The sequence below is a fragment of the Diabrotica undecimpunctata genome, chromosome 1 (assembly GCF_040954645.1).
Source record: "Diabrotica undecimpunctata isolate CICGRU chromosome 1, icDiaUnde3, whole genome shotgun sequence".
NCBI lineage: Eukaryota > Metazoa > Arthropoda > Insecta > Coleoptera > Chrysomelidae > Diabrotica > Diabrotica undecimpunctata.
In genome coordinates, this window is record NC_092803.1 from 84066459 (window position 1) to 84091964 (window position 25506).

Below are 25506 nucleotides of genomic sequence, written 5' to 3' on the forward strand. Positions count from 1 at the left end.
GTCGATGAAAAAGAAATATTTAACGTAACTATTATCACCAAAAGTCGACTGATCTATCGGTTAATACAAGTTACCAAGTTACGATAATATCGTGACATGAACTCAACAAATTACAGAAATCTGCCAGAAATTGATAGAAAATATGCAAAAAGCGTAAAAGACACTAAATCTGTGTTTTTTTTTTCATGAAAGCCGTTTCTTGTAAACCGGTCGTACTGCTGCCAGTTGGATTATTGTACATCCTCCATTCCTTCATGATATGATACCCATTTCAGGACTCTGGAATCATGTGCCAGCTTGTACAGGCCTAGTGGATGGGCCATCTGCGATCTAATGCCTCGCAGTCATGCATGATATGATTGACTGTTTCAGGTTCTCCACTATATAGTCTGTAGCTTAAGTCTCGATAAAACAACGCCGTTGTATGCAGATATTCTTTGACTGATATATTTGTATTAAGTAAGGAAGCCTGTTAAGATAATGAACTGATTCCTGATTGTTTTCCGCAGTACTTCAGCGGATTATTAGTACATGTCCGTCCAATATATATTTTGCCACGTGTTTTGTCACTATCTCTGAATATGTTTATCTGATTATTTCAAGAAACATATTCATTCTTATAATAACAGACGTTTAGATGACATATATGATCATTTATGATGTTAGTATGTACTGATCCAACCGGTACGTTTCTCGGGATTTCTTGCAGTTTATAATATCCAGCAATTCTTTGCACCTTGCTTAGTTTGAACTTCAAACTTTGAAGATGACACTTTTTTGCTGCTTTGATCACCATACCACTAATGCATATGTAACTGTTTGTTTTACCACCATGTTATAAATCCAACATATCTGATTTTAAACCCTACATTTTTCCATGAGTTCGTACGGCTACCTTTAACGTAATTATCGCTTTCTTGCTTATTCGTTCAAAGTAATCTTCGAATCTCATATTACTGCAAGATACTTTACTTCACTCACCTGCTTAACGTGTGTACTTTAGTCCATTATGTAACTTGATTGTAATTATAGTCAGAGCCTGTTTCATTTTATCTTTAACTGTGCCATTACATTTTCCGTGGGGTAAGAGAACCAGGTCACTCGCATAGCAAAGGACATGATGCATATCGTTGCTGAATCTAGCTATCATCCCATCCATGGGCAGAATTCACAAGATAGGAGAAAAGACTCTCCCTGCGGACAGCCTATGGCTACCTGTGCTAACACTGTATCCCCCAGTAACGTTGCGTATATCACACGGGTCCTCAGCAACCAGTTATCTGCAGCTTGTTTCGTCTACTCCTTTTAGACGAATAGCCCTTGTGATTGTTTTGTAGGTGTTGTCTGTCGAATGCTCCCTGTATGTGGAGAAATAAATCTAACATTGTAGCATGTATAAATTTCCGTTGAGTTTCTGTTTATATTGTAACGTAAGCGTCTAGACACTGAAGAAAAAATCATGGCAATTTCAACTGCGAAGTAAAATATGGTCATATTTTACGTCTTAATTCTGCACTGTTCTAATCACTGTTTTGGTTCTTGCTGTGTTTCACCTGAGGGATTTGTAAAACGTCGTACCAAGCAACTTTATAGACGTCCACATGGTTCCAAGCAACGGCTTGAGTGTTTTAAAAGCCAAGTTTTGAAGATTGCGTCAAGATAATCCAATGTTCCATCCTCAATTTGTTGTCCCCGGTCATTCCAGACTATTTTTGCAGTTTGTGAGACGCATTTGTTTGCTTTGCAGTGAGTTTTGAGTCCAGTTCCAACCCCAGAACTTTTAAAGGAGATATAACATTCAGTGAAAATCAGGTACTTTTTTTGTTAAATTTTTTTAAAGCAAAAATAGACATTTTCCATCAATAATTGCTTTCATGACAAGTTAAGAAAATTTAGTATTGACATATAACAGCATTATTTTCTTGACATTTGGTACATACCTAACCATAAATTTAGAATTTGTTTTGCTTTGTTTTTAAAAAAGGTTAACCTGTATGCATAGTTCCATTTAAAAAGATATTTTTCATTTGTAATAATTTATTTCCGCTACAAAATGTCGCCCATTAATAATTTAAATTCTTATAGTGTCTCCAACGTCTAGAGTTGTAAACCGATAGCAACATTGTAAGTTGTTTTCGTATTTAATTATTATTATTTATATTTGTAACTGTTTGTGGTGAGATAACAATCAATATGTAATTTTTTCCCTAAACCAAGAGTATTATTTCTTTTAAAAAGATTTTAACCATTTTTTGTATTTTTTAGGAAAGAAAAGCCTATCTTTCCATCCAGCAGGAAGATTCTTGTAAGTGGCGTTCGTTTTAAATAGCTTAGGAATCTTCTTGTGTTGTTTTGTCCAGGAGATCCATGTAAGTACCCCTTTTCATTCACTTTTTGTAGTTACCCCATTCCAGTCCCCTTGTTTCATTCACTTTCTCACGACCCAGCTCTCCAAACAAACCAAGAGCAGCCGTTCGCAAACGTTTCGGTTTGTTTTGCTTACCCTATCGCCAGCCCAGCAATTTATGTCCCCAATTTTCAACCCCCTATAGTAATACCCTATGTGGTAGGCAAAATAACCATCACAACATCACCTATTGGTTTTTTAGAACGTACTCCACCCTCTGTATGAGATAGTGCAGTGCAGTTTCCGTAGAGTCCAGCTCGATACGCATACTGCCCCTGATGTATCGGATTTTCAACGAATACACTTACCTTTTTCCTGTCCGGTTTTTCCAGGTTTGGGTATAAAAGCCTTTCATGCTTTTGGTATGTAACCCAGTCCTAAGCAAGTCTGTAGTATCTATACATAATATTTTGTACAGATCATTTCTCTTTTGTAAAAGTACTGGACAAATCCCGTCCGAATTCAATTGATTCTACTGCACATTTGATGTTGTTCTGGTTTACCACTTCTTTTGCCACACGCCCGTTTTCCCTACAACCATAAGTCATGGTATCCAGTCCAGTCTGCTGCCATGTCTGTAGTGCTATCAGTTTTGTTTAATACTCAGGAAACCGCACCCAGAAAAGTTATTTCAGGGTCTCCTCACCATTCTGTGCGTATTCACCTGACTTCTTTTGGAGTGAGGGACTACTTATTTGAGAGTCCTTTAAGACTTTCCAGTTGCATTCCCTCATTATATGCCTATATATAATGCGGGAATCCCTGGACTATATTTAGGTCCATTGTATGCCTAATCGTTCCTTTAACCCTCCCTAAACAACATTCCAGGTCTGCTTGATATGCTTCCCAGTTTGTTTTACGATTTTTCCGATAGTTTCCTGTTTAAATTCAAATATGTTTGTGTAAACTAATCAATACATTTTGTCCTCCCTGTATTCCTTCGATCCCTATAATACCGCTCGGGCTTGGGGAATTCATCTCGCTAAACACAAGAGCGTGAGTCGTTAAGAGGGACAGACGCAACTCGACAGTGAACCAATACCCTCATATTGAATTCGTTTTTTTCGTTGTTTCGTAAAGTAGTGTAAATCATGGTAATTAGCGGTAAGTTTACCTAGTTTTACCTGAAGCTATAAATTGTTTGTGATTGTTTATTGCAACCATTTAAATTCTGATAATTATTTGCACCTATGAGTTCAAGTTCATTCATCTCGCCAGGACTATCGAAGGAAATATAGTTGGTGTTAATTTAATTATTATTAATTCTCGTAATAATTAATTGTTTGTTTAATTCGCCACATTGGCTATCTAGCCGAATTTGAACTCATTTTTTGAAAACATATTTTTGTTATATTTAAATTTGAATTGTTGGTTTCGTCTCGTGGTGTCGTCTTTTTTATCGTTTTGGAGGTTCATAAAAAACCGGGTAAATTGATTTGCGTCTCTTGTCGAAAACTATTAAATTCGAGGCTCGAGAATAATTTATGAGCATTTAAGTGGAGATTTATGGGATTTTTGAAATAGGGATTATAGTCGTTTTAATAAAGTATCAAATATCAACTGGTTGATTTCGGGGTTTTAAAGCACCGTCTTGTACAGTTTTCTGGGTATAATATTAATTGGAATTTGTTAGAAATTTAAAATGGGAAAACTTGAAGAAAAGAATAAGAAACTTAAATTTTCGAGAAACACAACTATGAATGGTATTCAGGTAATTTTCAATTTAGGTTTTAAAGCTATGTCGAATCAGACTTATCCATCCGACCTTTATTTAAAATTAGAGTAGAAGAATTAGATACAATTCATGAAGAATTCTTAAAACATCACACAAATATTATTGGTAATATTCTTTCTGTACCAGACGCGGATACGAGGGCTGAAGAAAATGTTCGGGAATTATTTTTGGAACAATTTTATAAAATAAAACTATTTAGTGCGGAATTATTTGAGCCACAATCTGAAACTCCAGAACCGTTTAGATCGATAGTAGTTCAACAATCTAACATTCGCTTTCCTAAAATAGAGCTGCCTAAATTTAAGGGTGATTTTAAGGAGTTTAGTTCATTTTTACTTATATAACAAAGTTGTTCATAATAACGCAGGCCAAGTAGATGTAGAAAAGTTTAAGTATTTGAAAGGATGTTTAGAGGTGACTCCACTCAGTTTGATTCGTAATTTGTCAATAAATAGCGATAATTATCAAATTGCTTACGATCTAATTGTTAAACGCTACACAAATGTTCGTCGTTGTGCGAGCGCGATTATGGGCGTACAGAAAATCTCGGTAGTTAATTCGAAAAATCTGGCTAAATTAGTAGACACCTTTTTAGAAAATTTAGCCGCATTGAAAACATTAAGTCTTCCGACAGAACATTGGGACTTTATTATGTTTAATTTACTTTTGTCGAAACTAGACGCGGATTCAGTAAAGTTATTTGAGTTAGAAAATAAATCGAATAAAATTCCGTCATTTCAAAAATTGGTAGAGTTTATTGAAATTCGGTACATTTCTTACGATAATTTGAATAGTAGCTTAAGTAAATCTAAGAAATCGTCGCGGGCTCCAACTTATACGGAGCCAAAGTGTAATTATAAATATTCTAATGAGTCAAGGCATAATCTAGTTCATCTTTTGTTACAAATTCGTCGTAATATGCTGTGCCTTATTTAAACAAAGTCATTTTCTAAACCAGTGTTAGTTGTTTTTGAAAAAATCTTCAGAAGAAAGATACCAATTTTGTAAAGAATCCTCCTCGTGTTTACGGTGTCTTAATTAGGCCAATCATTCTGTCAAGTCGTGTCCAAAGGCCTTCAAATGTAGTAAATGTAATAGTCATCTTCATAACAGTCTATAGCACTTCGACAGAAATCGTTCCAACAGTCAAACGTCCACAGAAAATACTAATAATCCAGGGGCATCGGGAGTCGAACAAAATTCGTCTGAAGGGAAACTAGCAGTGCTGCTAGTTTTGTAGGGAAGAAAAACGAAACAAAAGAAATCTTGCTCGGTACCGTTTTGGTTCATGCGATTGATAGTAAGGGGTGTAAATAGCCCTTGAGATGTCTTCTAGATTCGGGTTCAATGAGTTCGTTCATTAGTCGAAAAGCTGCCAGTAGACTAGGCTTGCCTAAAATTCCTTGTTAATTTGAAGTTAACGGACTCAATTCGATGCAAACGAAACTGAATCAAGGTCAAATAAGTTTTTCTATCCAACCATGTCATCAGGAGTCACCGGTGTTTCACTTGGAGGCTATTATTACAGATCAGGTTTGCTCGGATTTGCCCAGCACCAAAATTGACATATCGACGTGGGATTACATTAAAAATTTGAAGTTAGCCGATCCCGAATTTAACTGTAGTCAATCTATTGATTTGTTTATTGGTTGTAGCATATTTTCGAAGGTGTTGTTAGAATGTAAAATTGAAGGTACAGCGGGACAACCTGATGCCCTAAATACCGTTTTTGGATATACAGTAGACTCCCTCTATAACGAGAACTGAAATGACAGACTAATTACCTCGTTATAAGCGGATCTCGTTATATCCAACAACAATAATACTGTGCATACATATGAATATGTAGTTTTCTAAAACATTAACTTTCCATAGTGAAGCCATTCGGAGCAATATAAGATGCTAATAAATATTGTTTGAATGGCGTTTTTAAAACAAAGTTGTTTACTTTTATTGTCAATGAAATGCATTAAAACAAAAAAGAGTTGTTTACTTTTACTGTCAATGATATACGTTAAAACAAAAAATCTGTATTCTGTAAATATGTATAAAGCGTATAAAGTTATTTTGTCATTTTTGACTGCTTTAAATTGTCCAGGATTCTATCTATCATATTTTCTAAAGATGTGAAACAGTTTTATGCTTCTTCATTTGCGTTTTGTCCTTGGATAAAGTTTCTGACAACCTTTAAAACACGTGTGAATGGTCAACCCAATACAATGACACTTGTGAATCATAAATTTTACATTTCCGACTAAGAATCATAAATTGTAAGAAGTTTATTGCGGGCGGCCCGCAGTTAAAAAGGGTATTTATTTATAGCTACGACCGGGCCAAAACGTAAAAAACACGTTTTTCAATCTTATTTTTTCTCGTTATAAGCAAATTTACCTCGCTATAAAGGGTTATAGTTCAATAGAAATTTCACGGGACATCTAATGTACCTCGTTATAAGCGAAACCTTGTAATAACCGTGTTCGTTATAAAGGGAGTATACTGTATTTTGTTAGGACCTACTAGCACACATAACCTTTCGTCGACTTCGCTTGTTTGTCTTTCAAATATTGAAGACCCACTAGATTCTTCGTTAACGAAATTTTGGGAACTGGAAAACATACCGGAAAAATCAGTTTCAGAACCAGAAGACGCCCTGTGCGAGAACATTTATCGGAAAACGCATAATCGGGACGTCTCGGGTAAATATGTTGTGTATTTGCCTTTTCGTGAATCACCGCCTTGTTTGCAAGATAGTTATGATATTGCTTTAATTAGACTGCTATCATTAGAGCGGCGCTTATCTCGTCGACCAATTTTGCAAAAGGAATATTTTTTACATATGCAAGAGTCGCTTGATTTAGGTCATATGCAGTTAGTCCCTAATGCTGAAAAGAAAAGGGGTTATATTCCACATCATTGCGTTGTGAAACCAGATAGTGTTTCAAGTAAAATTCGAGTTGTGTATAATGCGTCTCAGAAAAGTCCCAGTCTTGGCAAATCTTTGAACGACTATTTACTGGTCGGTCCTAAGCTACAACAGAACACAGTTTCGCTTTTGTTGAATTTTAGACTTAATCGCTTTGCGCTGTGTGCGTACATTCGTCAGATGTATCGTAATATTTTAGTCGCTCCTGAACACAAGCATTATCAACGCGTGTTATGGAGATTTTCTAGCCTTGAGGAAATTCAGGAATATCGTTTATTAACAGTTACTTTTGGAATAGTATCTTCGCCGTATCTCGCTTTAAGGACCCTCCATTAGTATTAGACGAAGGCTCTCGTTTTCCTAAAGCCGTCTCACTTATTCGTCATGCTTCGTATATTGATGATTTTGTTTTAGGTGCTTTGACTCCCAAAGAAGCTCAAACTTTACAACAAAAGTCCAAATGGTTAGATTCTGGCTTTGTACCTAAAATCGGTGCCTTAGTTGTTTTAAAGGAGGATAATTTGGCTCCGTGTAAGTGGCCCCTCACGAGTCTTGTGTAATTGCATGAGGGTAGAGACGGTGAAGTTCGAGTGGCTACCGTGCGTACGATCATTGAAACCTTAAAACGGCCTCTTGTCCGAATCTGTCCCTTGCCGATAGATGAAGATTAGATGGTCAACATTTTTTACTAATTTTGTGTTGTTCGGCTTTTATCAATATAACCGCAACGAAACCACCATTTTAAGTTTTGAATATTTGTTTAAGATTTATATAGGAATTGTTTGTATTAATTATTGTTTCTTGTTGTTTAAGTAATGATAGTATTTAGAATTCGTTTTGTTTTTAAAGACCTTATGGCCTTTAAAGGGGGGAGAATGTTTAAATTCAAATACGTTTGTGTAAACTAATCAATACATTTATCCTCCCTGTATTCCTACGATCCCTATAGTACCGCTCGGGCTCAAAGAATGCATCTCGCTAACGTAACACGTGAGCTAAACACAAGAGCGTGAGTCGTTAAGAGGGACAGACGTAACTCGACAGTGAACTAATACCCTCATACTGAATTCGTTTTTGTTCGTTGTTTCGTAAAGTAGTGTAAATCATGGTAATTAGTGGTAAGTTTACCCAGTTTTACCTGAACGTATAAATTGTTTTTGATTGTTTATTGCAACCATTTAAATTTTGAATTTTGATAATTATTTGCACCTATGAGTTAAAGTTAATTCATCTCGCCAGGGCTATCGAAGGACAATCGACAAGAATCAGGACGCAGCCTCGATGATCAAAAAGGCTATTATCAAGGATAGTGGTGTATCGGCCAAATTGATAGGCCAGGAGAGGCAGGCAGTCATCCACGTTAGAGGGATGACCTCGAACACGAATAAAGAACACCTCAAAGTGGCTCTTACAAGGGAGCTGGGTAAATGGGAACCTAGCTACTCCATCAAACAGCTGCGTCCCATGCGGAATAACACCTTGGCAGCGACGGTCGTCCTTTCCGCGGAAGCGGCAAGGCGAATCATCGATAAGGGAAACCTGAAGGTCGGCCTCGTGAGATGCGAGGTGGAAAGGAGGTACAGCATCAGGAGGTGCCAGAGATGCTGGTCATATACACATGATGTGAGCAAGTGCGACGGTCCTGACCGTACGGGATCCTGCCCGAAGTGTGGAAAGAAGGGTCACACCTTCGAATCTTGCAATGAGGCAGATTGGTGCGTAATCTGCGAAGACCCGCACCGTATTGGCAGTGGCAAATGTAAGGAGTTCCGGTCGGCTCTCCAGAGAGCTCGATTGGCGGACCAAACAAAGTCGCTGGAGACTCCCCCCCCCCCCCACAAGTATACCAGCCACCTACTCCTACAATAGATATCCCTTCCGCTACCCCCACCCCGACTGAAATGGACACGGGCTCAGAGAAAACTGACGAGTTAAAGGTTGAGGTCCCAGGGCCGTCATATGAAGAGGTCGAGAAAGCCGACGACGAGGTCTTTCATGGAGCGATCCACTCCACCCTTATGGAGCAGTTTAGCTCCATGTGCGACAGCGTGGCGGCCAAACACTTGCAGCAGGCCGAACAGCTCAGTCGTTCATCTTCCCCTCCCCCGAATGAGGAATCTGATGTAACCACTACACCCTCCTTCCCGTGGGATGTAGAGAAAAACACCCTAGATAGTAGTCTAGAAAAGCTAAAGTCTCTCACCACCGACTAAGCTGGCTTCGACCGCGACCGGTGTGAAGACTGTCAAAATATTACAAGTTAACATCGGAAGAGCCAAGGTGGGACACGATCTAATTCACGCCAAAGCCCTGGAAATAAAAGCAGATCTCATTATAGTTCCTGAACCTAATAAAAACATTTCTAAAAAGTTCGGTTGGGTCGCCGACAAGCGGGCTGACGTCGCCATCCTCTTAGTGAACAAGAACCTATCCATAAGCAAAATCACCAAGAAAGAAAGCTTCATTAAGATAAAACTCAATGATGTAGCTATTATAGCGTGCTATATATCACCAAACATCAACATGACACAATATGAAGAGAAGGTCGAAAACATCATAGAGGCGGCACTAACAGAGAAGCATTATATAATTGCTGGCGACATAAACGCCAAATCCATATGGTGGGGGTCCCCAAGAAATGACGTCAAAGGGAATATATGGAACGAATGGATCGCGTCTACTGATATGGCAGTGATGAATAATGGGAAACATACGTTCGAAAGAGGTGAATCGCGGAGCCACATAGATGTTACCCTGGCATCCAAAAAGTATGCCAACAAGATAACGAATTGGGACGTTCTAGATGATAACATCTTTACGTTCCATAAGTACATCGTCTTCGAGATTGGCACAAAGGTAACAAAAAAGAATGGCAGAAAGGTACTTGACTTCAACAAAGCAAAATTTGTGGAGTCGATTAGCAATCTACAGGAACAAACTACTGACTTTTCCACCTTCAGGAATTCCATTACTAGGGCATACAAATTAAGCAGCAGGAGCAAAACCGCCTCATACACCGTACCCTACTGGTGGAATGACGAAATTCAGTCAAAACGGACAGAATGCCTTAGATTCAGGCGAATCGCACAGAGAAACAGGACTCAGCAGACGAAAGAAGAATATAAACGCGCCAAGAACGAATTAAACAAACTTATAAAGAGGGCAAAGCGCACATGTTGGCAGGACTTGTGCGAGGCGCTGGAAAATGACGTGTGGGGCGAAGCCTATCGAATAGCCACCAAAACGCTGAGGTTCGAGACCCCATACAACCTGTGCGATGATAGAAGAAGAGACATAGCGAACACTCTCTTTCCCAACAAGCCCAGCATTGAACATACGTACAATACACATATCTGTCCGGAGGAGATAAGTAATGCGGAACTCATCAAAGCTGCAGAGCCCATTAAAGTAGGTAAGTCACCTGGACCCGATCGTGTCCCACCAGAGGCGATAAAACTGATAGTTAAAACACAACCAGAAGCTATCAGAGCCATATTGAATCAGCTGCTGACAAGACAAGAGTTTCCTAACCAGCTCAAGCTCGCGAGACTAACTCTAATACTCAAACCCGGTAAAGACCCGGAAGAAGCCACAGCCTATAGACCGATATGCCTCCTCGACTGCCTGGGAAAACTATATGAGAATATTGTTAAGAACCGCCTTGAAGAAGAGCTGAGAGAAAATGACATCATCTCAAGCAGACAATACGGGTTCAGGAAAGCAAAATCTGCTATAGATGCGGTCAAGCATATTACAGACACTGTGAAGAACAGCAGAAAAAGATGGGCCGCTCTAGTAATGTTTGATGTAAAGAACGCTTTTAACTCTGCCAACTGGAACCATATTATTACTAAACTAGAAACCGCTGAAGTCTCGGGATATTTGATCAATATTATAAAACGATATTTATGCGAGAGATATGTTTTAGTGGCCAGAAATGTTGAGATGAAACTAACAGCCGGTGTACCGCAAGGCTCCGTACTAGGCCCAACGTTGTGGAATGTCTTGTACAATGGGGTCTTAAACATCGACTATGGGAGAGACACCATGGCAGTAGCCTATGCAGATGACCTTGCCATATTGGTCACTAACGACAGGCATTGGGACCTTGTGGAAATTGTAAACGAATGCTGCGAGAAAGTGAACAGGTGGATGGAAAATAATGATCTCGAACTCGCAGGCCACAAGACAGAAGTGGTCATCCTTAAAGCTCCAAGGAATGGGCCGGACCTGACCTTCCAAATAGGCAATAGCCAATTAGAGCCGACGAACTGCGCGAGGTATTTAGGCATCGACCTGGACAGAGGCCTGAGGTATACGAAACACCTGTTAGGAGTGGTTAAGAAGGCGGATAAACGGACGGCAGCTATCCAAAGAATAATACCTAACATAGGAGGGCCCAGCAGCAACAAGAGAAAATTGTACCTTCAAGTAGTGCAATCGACCCTTCTATATGGAACTCCCGTTTGGATAAACGTACTAAAATACCAGAAGTATAAAGATATTATAACAAGAGCCCAAAGGAAGCCCCTTTTAAAAGTGGTGAGCGCGTACAGAACCACTTCTACGCTGGCCTTACAGGTGATTGCGGGAACGCTCCCCATCCACCTGCTTGCCAAAGAAAGACAAATGCTGTATGAAGCCCATGACGGTCACCTACCTCAGGTAAGAAGGACCATACGAGTGAACATGCTTATAGAATGGCAAAGAGAATGGGAGGTACAGACCACGAAGGCTCGTTGGACCAAAACGCTTATCCCCGATGTTGTAGCATGGTACAACTGTAAATTTAAAAGAGTGAATTACTATTTTACCCAGTTCCTGACCGGTCATGGATCTTTCAGATCCTACACATATGGCATCAAAAAAACCAACGATGACATATGCACCTCGTGTGATGAGAGGGACGATGCGGAACACTGCATCTTCCGGTGTAATGTCTTCGCCTACGAACAACAAAGGCTGCAGAATAGATTCGGCGCGATCGCGCCCAACAACATCATGCAGATTGCAATGACCAGCAAAGAGAATTTTGAATATATAATCAACCATATAACAGGTATCATGAAAAGGAAGACTATAATAGAAAGAGCCGAACAAGCTGGGTGAGGGGTCAAATACAAAAATAAATAATAAAAAAAAAAAACATAAACATTCTTTTTTTATTTCCTTCTTTTTCTTTTCCGTACAAAAATGTACCAAATGTTACCCTCTACGGCAACCCCCCTTTTTTAAGCTCTCAAGTTTATCCGCTTGGAAACTAGGTCTCCTTCCCTACACGCTTACTGCTTTTAGGTAAGTGCTGTAACTAAAATAAATAGCCCTAAGGGCACCTTTAACCCAGTCTGCGCGTGGTATCCCCATGTTTCGTTCGCTAATGAACTCGTCCAGGGATACCACGGGTCGAAGAGGGGGTGGTTTTAGTTGGTAGGCAACCTGGCAGGGATGTCCGAAGGGGGCCCTCTGTCATATAGTTTTGACATCGTGCCGTCGGCGTATGTCTCTGGTCCTTTGGTTGAATCCAACAGTACTAGGGACACCTTCCCTAGTCGATTACGAATCTTTCCACCTCAGTCCAAAAAAAAAAAAAAAAAAAAAAAAGGGCTATCGAAGGAAATATAGTTGGTGTTAATTTAATTATTATTAATTCTCGAAATAATTCATTGTTTGTTTAATTCGCCACATTTTCTTTTAAAACAGATATATAGATGATTTGAAATACACCATTTTTGACAGTTCTAAGCACGTGAGCATTGCCACTGTTTTATCAATTACCTCCTTTCGTTGTGAAGCTATGAAAGTTGGTTTGTTTCCTAAGTTTAGTATGTCTAAATCATGTTTCTTAACAAACTGTAGTGATGACGCACTTATTTTATTTGGGTTTGTATTGTCCGAGATCAGATGGTGCGCATTCGAATCATAGCCAATGATCAAGTGCAGTCCTATTTTTCCTGCAATCTATCATTAGCTGCCTTACTATGCTGGAAGTTCGCCTGAAGGACTCTGATTGGAGCCATCGAGACTGATGGTTTTGAAGGATACCTTTCTAAATCTGTAATACACCCTGAAATGAGCAACCTTCAATACTTTGTAGGTGACCTCGTCGATCGTGTAGACTAGGATTTGCACATTCTCCCCGATTTTTCAACAACCAATATTGCGACTTAATGCCTTGATTTTGTTTCCTTAAACGAGTCCTAATAGGTGTTTAGGCATATTATTGGGATCGACTATATTTAAGTCTGATTCCTCCCACAGGCTCTCCATAGTTCTTACCATCTAAGAAGTCATTTTTTGTATAGTGGTTATTACAGTTTACTCACAGGGTCCATGCGCTAAAAGATGTTTTATGGAACTGCAGAAGTTGACCCTGACTTCCAACAGCAGCCTCATCTACTGCTTGTTCCAGTTTGTTAATGACCAGGTGTGCTTGAGCCTGATCTAGTTAAGTATCAGAGTATCAAACTACCTCATTAGTTTTATGTGGTTTTGCTGTGGAATATGTCCCAGCAGCCATTTTTGTCTCTCCCCATATTCTCTTCTGTGGAGCTCCAGACAGGCGTTTTTTGATAACTGGCTCAGTAGAATCCGCGACTTGATTGTTTATGTTTGTAAAGTCAGAAGAGTTACTCATTTCTGAGCCTCTTCTGAGCGATCTATTTTTGTTGCTTCTAGCTTGCCTTTTGTATTCAAGAGTTAGGAGGAAATATTATCAGACATGGCAGTGCGCCCTTACCGTGTTAAAAAGAATTTCCCCAAAATTTCGTCAAATTCTGGGTCATCGCTTAAGGCAACTGTTTGCCTTTGCCCTGCAACATCCCCTGGGGATGGTGGTACACCTCGGGATTAGAGAGCCGAGTAGTAGCAGAACAAATCTGACCATATGATGATCCAGTTGTGGTGCACCTTTCTGTGATTTGTCCGTTGATTATGGTAAGAGTTAGTCTGGGTTTGTGTGTCTGTGTGTGGGTCATGTTCAATTGACAAATCTACAGTAATGTAGATTGCAAGTCCCTATGTCAAGTTCTCAGTTGTTCCACGGATGTTTATTTGTATACTTTATTCATAGAGGCACACACACATACACACACACACACGCGCGCACGCACACACACGCGCGCCCACACACACGCGCCACACACACGCGCACGCACACACACGAAAACAAGGAGAGATAGGGAAAAGTTTGCTAACATGTTTGTTTAATAGAATTATGGAAGTTAGACAAATGGCAGACAAATGAAGAAGCAGTATATTAGTACCTATTTATAAAACAATAGAGATATAAAACAATAAACAAACTACAGGACCATAAAACTACTTAGTCACACCAAGAAAATATCATCATCCAGCCTCAAGAGTCCACTGCTGAACATAGGCCTCTTCCTCATGTTTCCAACCCCGTCTATCTTGCGCCGCTCTCATCCAGTTTTTATTGAGTCTTCTTAAATCGTCAGTCCATCTTGTAGGTGGTCGACCGACGCTTCTCTTGTCTTCCCTTGGCCTCCATTCCAATAACCTCTTTGTCCATCGCCCATCTGTCATTCTGGCTATGTGTCCTGCCCATCTCCATTTTAGTCTGGCAAGAAAATATGAGGTAGTAATTTATAGATGGATACGTGAAATAACCGAAATATTCGAGAATAAGATTGGCTTTATGCAATGCAGAGATTATATATATATATATATATATATATATATATATATATATATATATATATCAGTAAAAGAGCATAAGCATAGCTGTAAGTCTTGCATTAATTCTGTTCATGTCACATGTGGATTGTCTGTAGTAGGAGAGGAAGGTTTTGGTTCCACAGTACTGTGTTTTAGATGCAAAAAGGAAGAAAAATACTATTTCAGAGAAATGAGGCCCATAAAAGTTTAAAACGTGCAGCTGAAAAAATGGTTGAGAACACAGCAAAAAACTGACACCTCTACTTATTGGCAGTAGTTTCCTGGTAAGTGTACCAATAGTGGATCGTGGACCTTTGGACACCAAAAATATCAAGGGAAAAATTGTGAATTTTAGAAATGCAGTTTATAGCATAGGCACAAAAACAGGAACTATTAAAAATTGGTTTATGCGACAAGAATTGCACTCAACGTCAACGGAAAGCTATGATGATGAAATTTTAGATACTCCGATATCTTTACGAGAAGCTGTGACTATATAATCAAAGTTTGGGAGGCAAGATTTTCAAAAATGTTCGTGAAAACCAGTACAAAAACATTGCCGTACCATGAGATGTGCTTGCTTCAAGAAAAAAGTCCTTTGTGGATCTAAATATCATAGCAGTTTAAGTTGTGTCAATAAATGATTTAAATGTAATATGAAAATTATTAATAACCTCATCTGTGAAGTAAATAACATCGTTTTATAAGCAAGACATCATAACGCGTTGTTCAGTCAAATGGAAGGCTAGCCGTGCAAGTGCTGACCTGTTAAACGTTATCTTTGTGGTCGTATATATATATATATATATATATATATATATATATATATATATATATATATATAATATATATATATATATATAATATATATATATATATATAATATATATATATATATATGTATATAATATATATATATATATATACATCCTACTATCATTTTCGCATCGATACATTATGCTTTTCCCATCAATTTAGCATCGTCTTGCAAAGTAGCATCTGTATATCGACGCTACTTTACAAGACCTCAATAACTGTTTTCCTGTACTTGTTACAAGAATTTTAACCATCTCATTGATTAGAGTTTTGATACCGTGTTGGTATTTTAAAATATCCGCTTTCTCTTTTTATCCCTTACTGAGTTATATAAGTTTATTCCAGAAAATGTTTGAGTCTAAAATGATGGTACAGTGAAAATATTATATATATTTAGTTCAGGGTTTTACCGTTTACTCGCTGCCATTATATACATGAAAATGTATATCCCACTTTCATTATCAATCATTTTAGCATCAGAAATTTGGCATCGCTGTTGAATATAATATTGCCCACAACGAAATAGTAAATTTAAGAATATATATATATTTTTTTCATCCACAAATCATTTTGGAATCATGTTTGGTTAAAAGGAACGGGTTATGATATATTGCAACTACCTATTGTATCTTCACTCCAATTCGTCCAGTCGCGACGTACAGCCCCTCAAATGATAGGATTTAACCAATAAAATACAATAAGACAGAAAAATCAAATATAGCAGCATGTCAAAAAGGCCTTAATTATATATCTTTGTTTCTATAAGTCCAATCGTGACGTACAGTATCTCAAATGACAGGATTTAACCAATTGAAAACAATGAAATAAAAAAATGAAATACAGCAACATGTCCAAAGGGCCGTAGTCACGTATCTTCGGTCCTATTAGTCCAATCGTGACGTATAGTACCTCTAATGATAGGATTTAACATAAATAATACAATGGGATAGAAAAATCAAATGCAGAACAATGTCAAAAGGGCCTTAGTTGTGTATCTTTAGTTCTATTAGTCCAATCATGATGTGCAGTACCTCAAATGAAAGGATTTGACAAATAAAATACAATGAGGTATAAAAATTAAATGGAGTAGCATGTCAAAATGGCCTTAGTTATGTATCTTTGGTCCTATTAGTCCAATCGTGACGTACGATACCTCAAATGATAGCACTTAACCAATAGAATACAATGACATAGAAATCAAATACAGCATCACGTCAAAAGGGTCTTAGTTACGTATCTTCGTTTTTAGTGGCCCAATCGTGACGTACATCCGTGTGGATGTTGTCTGTCGCCCATCGGACGCGTCCCCAGGTGGTGGATAGGGGAACGCCCTAACCAGTCCTAGGACTGGCGGGTAGGTGGGAAATAAAATACCACCCGTGAACCAAAACAGACTGGCATGGCAACCCAACAGAGTCCCTGGCCCTCCAGGTTGGGGGTTAGGCTAGAGGCTAACAACCTCTTCCTGTAAAAATCATATGTTACGGAACCTCAAGGACTATTAGCCGGACGGAACTTACGACGACGACACTGCAAACGAAAAATGGAATTAAGATTAGGAACATGGAACACCCGAACCCTGTACCGAGCTGGAGCACTCGCATCTCTACTAGACATAGTGAACATGTACAGAGTAGATGTTTTGGCACTGCAGGAAATGCGATGGACGGGAACAGGCATTCTTGATAAGAGAACCCACTCCATATATTACAGCTGCAATGAAAACCAACACATAGATGGAGTGGGATTTATAGTAAACCAAAGAACAAAAGGCCTAGTTATTGATTTTAAAGCCTACAGTCAAAGAATGTGCTATTTACGCTTAAAAGGTAAATTCTTTAATTACAGTTTAATTAATGCACATGCCCCGACCGACGACAAACTAGAAGACATTAAAGAACAGTTTTTCGAAGACCTAGAACAAGCCTACAGAAGATGCCCCAAAAATGACATTAAAATAGTGCTAGGTGACATGAATGCAAGAATAGGACGAGAGCATGTTTTTATGCCGACTATAGGAAGGCATAGCCTACACAACATCAGTAGCGATAATGGATTACGACTGATAAACTTAGCAGCAGCACTGAACATGACCGTCGCTAGCACCTATTTTGAACACAAGAATATACACAAGGTAACCTGGACCTCCCCTGATTTAAGAACAACTAGTCAGATTGATCACATCTTAATAGATTCAAGACACGGAACGGACATAATAAACTGCAGAAGTTATAGAGGCGCAAACATAGACTCAGACCATTGTTTAGTGATCTCAACACTAAGGGCTAGAATTTCAAACTCCAACAAAGAAAAAGAAATAAATAGAAAGAAATGGAATGTACAGAAGCTGAGAGATGCAACTGTTGCAAAACAGTACTGGGAAAATGTTACCAATAGGTTAAGGAATCAAAGTCTAGGCGAAGAAGACCAGAGAGATATAGACTCATTCTGGAACAGGATAAGGGAAGATATTGAGTCAGCAGCACAAGATGAAATAGGAACAGAAACTTGTACCCGAAAAAATCACTGGTTTGACGATGAATGCAAAGACGCAACACAGAAAAAAAATGAAGCCTATGCAAAAATGCTTACCCGCCGAACTAGAACAACTATAGAGAATTACCAGACAAAGAGAAGAGAAGAAAAGAAAATACACAGAATGAAGAAACGAAACCACTTAAAAAAGGAACTTCAATATATAGAAAACCTCAACAGAGAGAAAGAATTCAGAACATTCTATAAGAAAGTTAACATCAACAGAAAAGAATTTAAGGCAAACACAAATCAATGTAGAAGTTTAAATGGCGATCTCTTAACAACAAGAACAGACGTACTAAACCGATGGACGGAATATTTTAACCAGATACTTAATATAGAGGAAGAAGAAAACCCGGAAGACGAAAGCTGCGAGGTAAGCGGAGCAGACGAGAGGGAGGAGGATCCACCAACGATCCTGGAAGTTAAAGACGCTGTAAACAAACTAGCCAGAAACAAATCACCCGGAATAGATAATCTCCCAGCGGAATTATATAAAGAAGGTGGCCACGATATCATAATAGCCCTACAGCAGCTTATAAAAGAAATATGGATACAGAAGTCCCTTCCCAATGATTGGAATATTGGAATACTTTGCACCATACACAAAAAGGGTGATATCTTTGAATGCTCTAACTATCGAGGAATTACGCTCCTAAATGCAGCGTATAAAATATTCTCCAATATACTATGCCATCGTATGGCACCATATGCAGAGCGAATAATAGGACAATACCAGGCTGGTTTCAGAGGTGGTAAATCAACAATTCATCAGATTTCAACCCTAAGACAAATTCTAGAGAAAACACTGGAATACGGTGTAGACACGCACCACATATTTATAGACTACAAGGCAGCCTACGACTCTGTAAATAGAAGAGAATTGTTTAGAGCAATGATAGACCTAGGAGTACCAAATCAGTTGGTAAGTTTAACCAAACTAACCCTTGAAAAAGTTGAATGCAAAGTACGAATCCAGGGGGAACTCTCTGAACCTTTTAAAACAAATAACGGGCTACGTCAGGGAGACCCACTCTCCTGTATACTATTCAATCTAGCTTTGGAAAAAGTAATACGTACGTCACAAATCACAACTACCGGTTCAATATATAACAAATCTGTGCAAATCTTAGCATATGCTGATGATATCAATATTGTTGGGAGAACGGAAAACGCAGCACGCGAGGCGTACGTAGCATTAAAGGAAGCGGCTACAAAAATGGGTTTAATAATAAACACCAACAAAACAAAATACATGAAAATAGGTACGCAATCACAAACACTACGGCCACTTGTTATAGAAAATGACGTCATCGAAGCAGTTAACGAATTTGTATACCTGGGAACGCTCGTCAATACTGAAAATGACACTACCGCAGAGATAAACCGCAGAATTTGCACGGCTAATAGATGCTATTTTGGGCTTAATCTCCTTTTTAAATCTACAGTTATATCAAGAAATACAAAAGTAAAACTCTACAAAACAATAATACGCCCAGTCCTAACATATGGTTCAGAAACCTGGACTTTAACAAAAAGTAATGAAAACATGTTAGGATGTTTCGAAAGAAAAATACTAAGGCGCATCTATGGAGCGGTAAATGAAAATGGTGTCTGGAGAAGACGATACAACTTCGAACTCTATAGGATATACCAGGAACCAGATATCGTAAAACACATAAAGATAGGACGTCTAAGGTGGGTAGGCCATGTTATGCGGATGGAGCAAACCGACCCAGCTAGAAAAACGCTCCTTGATAGACCTATTGGTCAAAGAAGAAGAGGAAGACCCAGAACAAGATTCCTAGATAACATCGATGAAGACATGAGAAATATGGAAATACGTGCTTGGCGGAGGAAGGCGATGGATAGGGACGACTGGAGAAAAATTCTTGGGGAGGCTAGGACCCACACAGGGTTGTAAAGCCAAAATGATGATGATCGTGACGTACAGTACCTCAAATGATAGGATTTAACCAATCGATTACAATAACATAGAAAAATAAAATACATCAGCTTGTCAAAAGGGCCTTAGTTATGTATCTGCGGTCCTATTAGTCCAATCGTGACGTTTCGTACCTCAAATGATAGAATTTAACTAATAGAATACAATGAGATATAAAAATTAAATAGAGTAGCCTGGCAAAAGGGCCTTAGTTATGTATCTTTGATCCTATTAGTCCAATCGTGACGTACAGTACCTCAAATGGTACAATTTAACCAATAGAATACTACGACGTAGAAATCAAATACATTAACACCAAAAGGACCTTAGGTATATATCTTTGCTCTTATATATGTTATGTCAAAAGAGCCTTAGTTGCGTATCTCCGGTCCTATAGGTCTAATCATGACATATGGAGCCTAAAATGATAGGATTTAACGGAGATAAGACGATGGTGGAGAAAAATTAAACATGGCGGCATGTAATAACACCTTAAACTGGCAGCAATAAAACGAATTAACGCACAGAAGTGTGTGACATATTACGTGACAGGATTATTAGCGAATACCATACGATTACGTCATGCATATCTTTGCATACGTCCACTTTTAGTTAACTACTTAGTATGTATTCAGTACTTTGCTTTACGGTTGTTGAGGCATGGGCTCTTAAACAGAAGAATGTTAAAAATCTTGAAAGCTTTGAGATGTGGTGCTACCGCCGTATACTAAAAATAAGTTGGGTGGATAAAATTACAAATGAAGAGGTAATACGCAGATATAAATAACGATCCAAAAGTTATACTGAATATAAAAAAGAGAAAACTTGAATAGTTTGGCCACCTGATGAGAGGACAAAAGTACACATTCCTACAAAATATAATGCAAGGAAAAATCCAAGGACGCAGAAATCCAGGCCGTATAAGAATGTCCTGGATGAGAAATTTAAGAGAGTGGTTTGGCTGTACCACTAACGAATTATTCAAAACAGCAGTAAATAAAATTAGAATCGCCCTAATGATATCCAATCTCCGATAGGAGAGACACTTAAAGAAGAAGATATGATAAACTCGAAAAATCTCCAACGTTCACTGTTAGACATATGCCTCCCGTTTAGTGCACACATTTACTGCTCCTTGACGCTGTGATGAGAATGAGATAGGATTTAACAAATAGAATGACAAAAAACTAAACAAGACAGTGTGTCAAACGTGGAATGCGTCGCAGAACGTGAAATATTAGCGTAAAATATCCATCTAATTTTTTTCCTCAGTTGAATAATTCCTGCTAGTATTTGGTCTAAGCTTACTTCTTTTCCCCATTCAAGCTGTTTCATAGCTAATTCTACTTCCTCTTTATAGTGCTCTGTTCATCTGTTTTGGTAAAACCTAAAACAGTTGTTTCAGATATCTTTATCGCGTTTCCTTTTTTTATCGATGAATATGCTGTCGTTTTCATCTTCTACTATTTCATATGGAGCTACACGATTAACAATTCCAAATCAAGAAAACACAAATAACACTCAGAATTATATTATACAACTAATAGTCGAAAAATGAAGAGCAAGAGATAGATAATCAGACAATTAAGATCAGCGCTACATGATGCACGCAATTCCACATTTGAACACTACATTAGTACATTGTCTTAAGAAAATCATTCACTATGGATAGCAACAAAAACACTTAAAGAGACCTGAACAATACAACCCACCAAATAAGAAAGATGACGTTAGTTGAGGAAGATCAGACCAGGAAAAAATGTCAACATTTTCAGAATACCAGATAATAATAATCAAGCAATAGAACACTGAAAACTTTTGTTTTTAACTGTACACCCGTGAATGACTTATTATTTTTTAAATAACACTTAATATTGCACTTTTTTATTGTATTTTTTCATCTTTCAAGATAATTCTTATAGGAATATATTTATTTATAACATACGGTCTTATGGTCTTATTACGGCTTTAAGATTATACGACCTAAATGTATCTTGTACCGCACTGCTAATTGAGAATTATGTTTGTAATGCGATAAGAGGTCCGGATATACGAGACACCAGTGACTCATGCCTCACTGATAAAAATCCAACAGGAATCTGCATTTCTATAAAAAAAATAGATTAATTTTTTTGTGTATTAATTTAGTTTAGTTTAGTCGAACAAGAGTTGCAGTAACAGATTTTTCTAAATATAGAATGTAAACCATATTTCCAATGCTTTGTGAAAGAGAACCAGTTTATAATATTCCGGACGACGTAATAACACCTTATTTTAGAATATTGGTCGTTGAATTGAAATCATTGTTCAAGAAACGAATTATTCATGTGCAGATGTTTTACTATAAAAACATGTAAAACCAAAATCTCGATTAAAAAAGTTGCAACCAGCTACTCACGATGAAACTTAACCCCATAATTGATTTTACAAGTGATAAAATGGGTCGACAAAAGACCAGCTTTAATCCTTACAACATTTAAACCTAATAGTTGTATCTTGGTTTAATCAAATGTAAAGAAAAATTATACACAAGTACTAAAACCACAAACTATTCTCGATTATAACTTGGTGAAAAAGAGTGTTGATTTTAGTGATCAAGTGGCTTCTTACCAAAGCCCAATACGCAAAATTCAGAAGTGGTACCGGAAAGTGGCAGTGGAATTAATATTTAATGCCGCATTTAATACCGTAGTAGTCAATGCTAAGTTGCTAAATAATAGAAAACGTAAAAAAAGCGACAACCTATCCTTATGTTCAGACTGGAGTTCGCGAAAGCATTTGCAATTAAAGAAATGTTGTAACCCTAGTTACACCCAAAGATACCAACTCAGGCAAAGCGATGTAGATAATACAAAGAGAAGAAAGTGTACAAGATGTAACAAACTTTTAAGAAGAAGCATGACTAGTAGAAAGTTAAAACATACTGTGAAGAATGTGATGGCAATACTGCAATATGTCTAGTGTGCTTCATTGAAGCACATTAAAAAATAATTTTTCTTATACAGGAACTATTATTGAGTAAAAACGTATTGTGCCTCAAGTGGCCTATAGTATTGGAAGTCGTAAGTTGATAGTTTCTAGTAGAACGTTTTTATTGTTAATTACCTCCGTAAAAGTGAGTTATAGTATTTATAAAAAGATGGATGTAAATAATATGCCTTCGACATCTAAAAAAGCTAGATGTGAACATAAACGTAGATTGACCACTGCTGAATTACAATCATTGTTAGAAGCATCTGTCGAGGACGATGTAGATTAAATGAATGATGGAAGTGACTCTGATTGACTCTGACGAAATATTTGCACAAAGTCGTTCAGAAAAATCGAGGATTGCGTTTTGGAAAGAGACAACACAAACAGAATTTAAGACTTTTCTCGGACTTATGTTCCATATGGGGACAATTAAGATGAACCGTCTGAATGAGTACTGGAAAAGTATGGGTAACTTCTATAATAGTGTTGACTTGACTAGATAATTGCTCATAGCCCATATTAAGAAATAAGCGAATAGACAATCCTCACTTGTCAAAGAAACTGAAAAAACGTGAAGTGGTCTAAAAACTAAAAAGTCCCCTATTCAAACTGTTTTTAATAAAAAATTTAATAATATGTTTAAGTTTTTTTAATATACCCTAAAACTGAAAGCGCAAAGAATCGATTGCAAGTTACAAAATACTTGTAGAGTCATACTGTTTGGACAAGTACGGTTGTTTAAATAATCGGTTTCTGTCATAAACAAATTGAATAAATTGTAAAATATTTTTTGATCTGCTTGATATTTAGCACACTTTAATAACTGATCAATTGCCATAATTTCAAGTAGCTATATTACCTGTCGTTAGGCAAAAAACAAAGTTATTAACATTTATAAATTACTACAAACATAATATCTTAAAGTTTACGGTTTTTTGAAATTATATCAATTATTTATGTATTTAAATTTGGTATTTCTCTACATAAAAAACTTTTTATGGTCTACAACTTTTATTTGAATTATTTTTCTTTAGAATGTATACAAAACGTTTTATAAGCAAAAAATTTTTTTTTGCCTTTTAAGATTGTTTAAAAAAACAAAGCAAAATCAAGTGTACGTCTTTACGAATTTTTCGTCAGCTACCCCTCATACTATTTAGAATTTAAATTTCTGTATAAGATTTTTTCAAACTATTTAGCGAGGTATCCGATATTATTTTTTTATGTGATTAAGCCACAATTATTGGTCGTTATTGAGATGAAAATTACATTTTTAATTAACTAATATTTAACGTTTTGATTTCCACTATTATTTTACAATAACTTTGTTTATTGTACAAATTATGTAAACATGTGTATACACATTTTGTACAAAAAAACGTTTTTTGAGAACGATTTCAGGAATGGAAATCAAAATTTCAAACATTAACAGGATCACAACCAATAATTAAGGCCTTAATCCCATAAAACCATAATATTTATCTCAAACTATTCATCGATAGCTTCGACTAAACAGGTTGTAAATTGAAATTTATGTAAAATATTCCCCTACACGATTCTCTGGGCAAAAATATCTAGGTTGAATAAATATAACATCTAAACGAAGAAAAAACCCGTTGAGACTGCAACTCGTGAGCAGGTAGTTTCAATGTCGTTCTTTGAACTTGAACCCAAAGCGATCGATATTTAGGTATCTAAAATATTATTTTAAGGATTAATACCGGCAACATCTATTGGCTCTAAAATGATGCCAAATACAGTGATTTTACCGCTAGATGTTAAAACGTAGGTATGACGTAAAAAATTAAATATATAAAAAAAATCGGAATATTGAAAAACCGACAACAGTGCCAAGCCTACAAAGGTGCACTAAACGAACATACACAATTTATAAATAGAAAATGATAGCAATTCTTGGTGATGCTAAATAACTGCAACGTGAAAAGGGTTTAAAAGGATAGCAGGATGTATATATATATATATATATATATATATATATATATATATATATATATATATATATATATATATATATATATATATATTATAGTAAAAAGTAATGGCATGTCTCGCAAAACAGAAAACCAAAAATGGTATATCGATGGAAGGCAACCGTATATACGTATTTCTGACTATTGGTCGTCTTCAGTACGGTGCAGCCAAGTTAGAAAAGGAGCATATTAACTTGGGAAAGGATCACTACAGGAGGATATATATATATATATATATATATATATATATATATATATATATATATATATATATATATATATATATATATATATACGACCACAAAGATAACGTTTAACAGGTCAGCACTTGCACGGCTAGCCTTCCATTTGACTGAACAACGCGTTATGATGTCTTGCTTATAAAATGATGTTATTTACTTCACAGATGAGGTTATTAATAATTTTCATATTACATTTAAATCATTTATTGACACAACTTAAACTGCTATGATATTTAGATCCACAAAGGACTTTTTTCTTGAA

General features: G+C 37.1%; 1 protein-coding gene across 1 annotated transcript in view; it reads right to left on the minus strand.

The window, feature by feature from the left end:
- The window catches only part of l(2)k05819 (transmembrane protein 94-like protein l(2)k05819), a 115539-nt gene that overhangs the window by 10877 nt on the left and 79156 nt on the right, over positions 1-25506 (minus strand).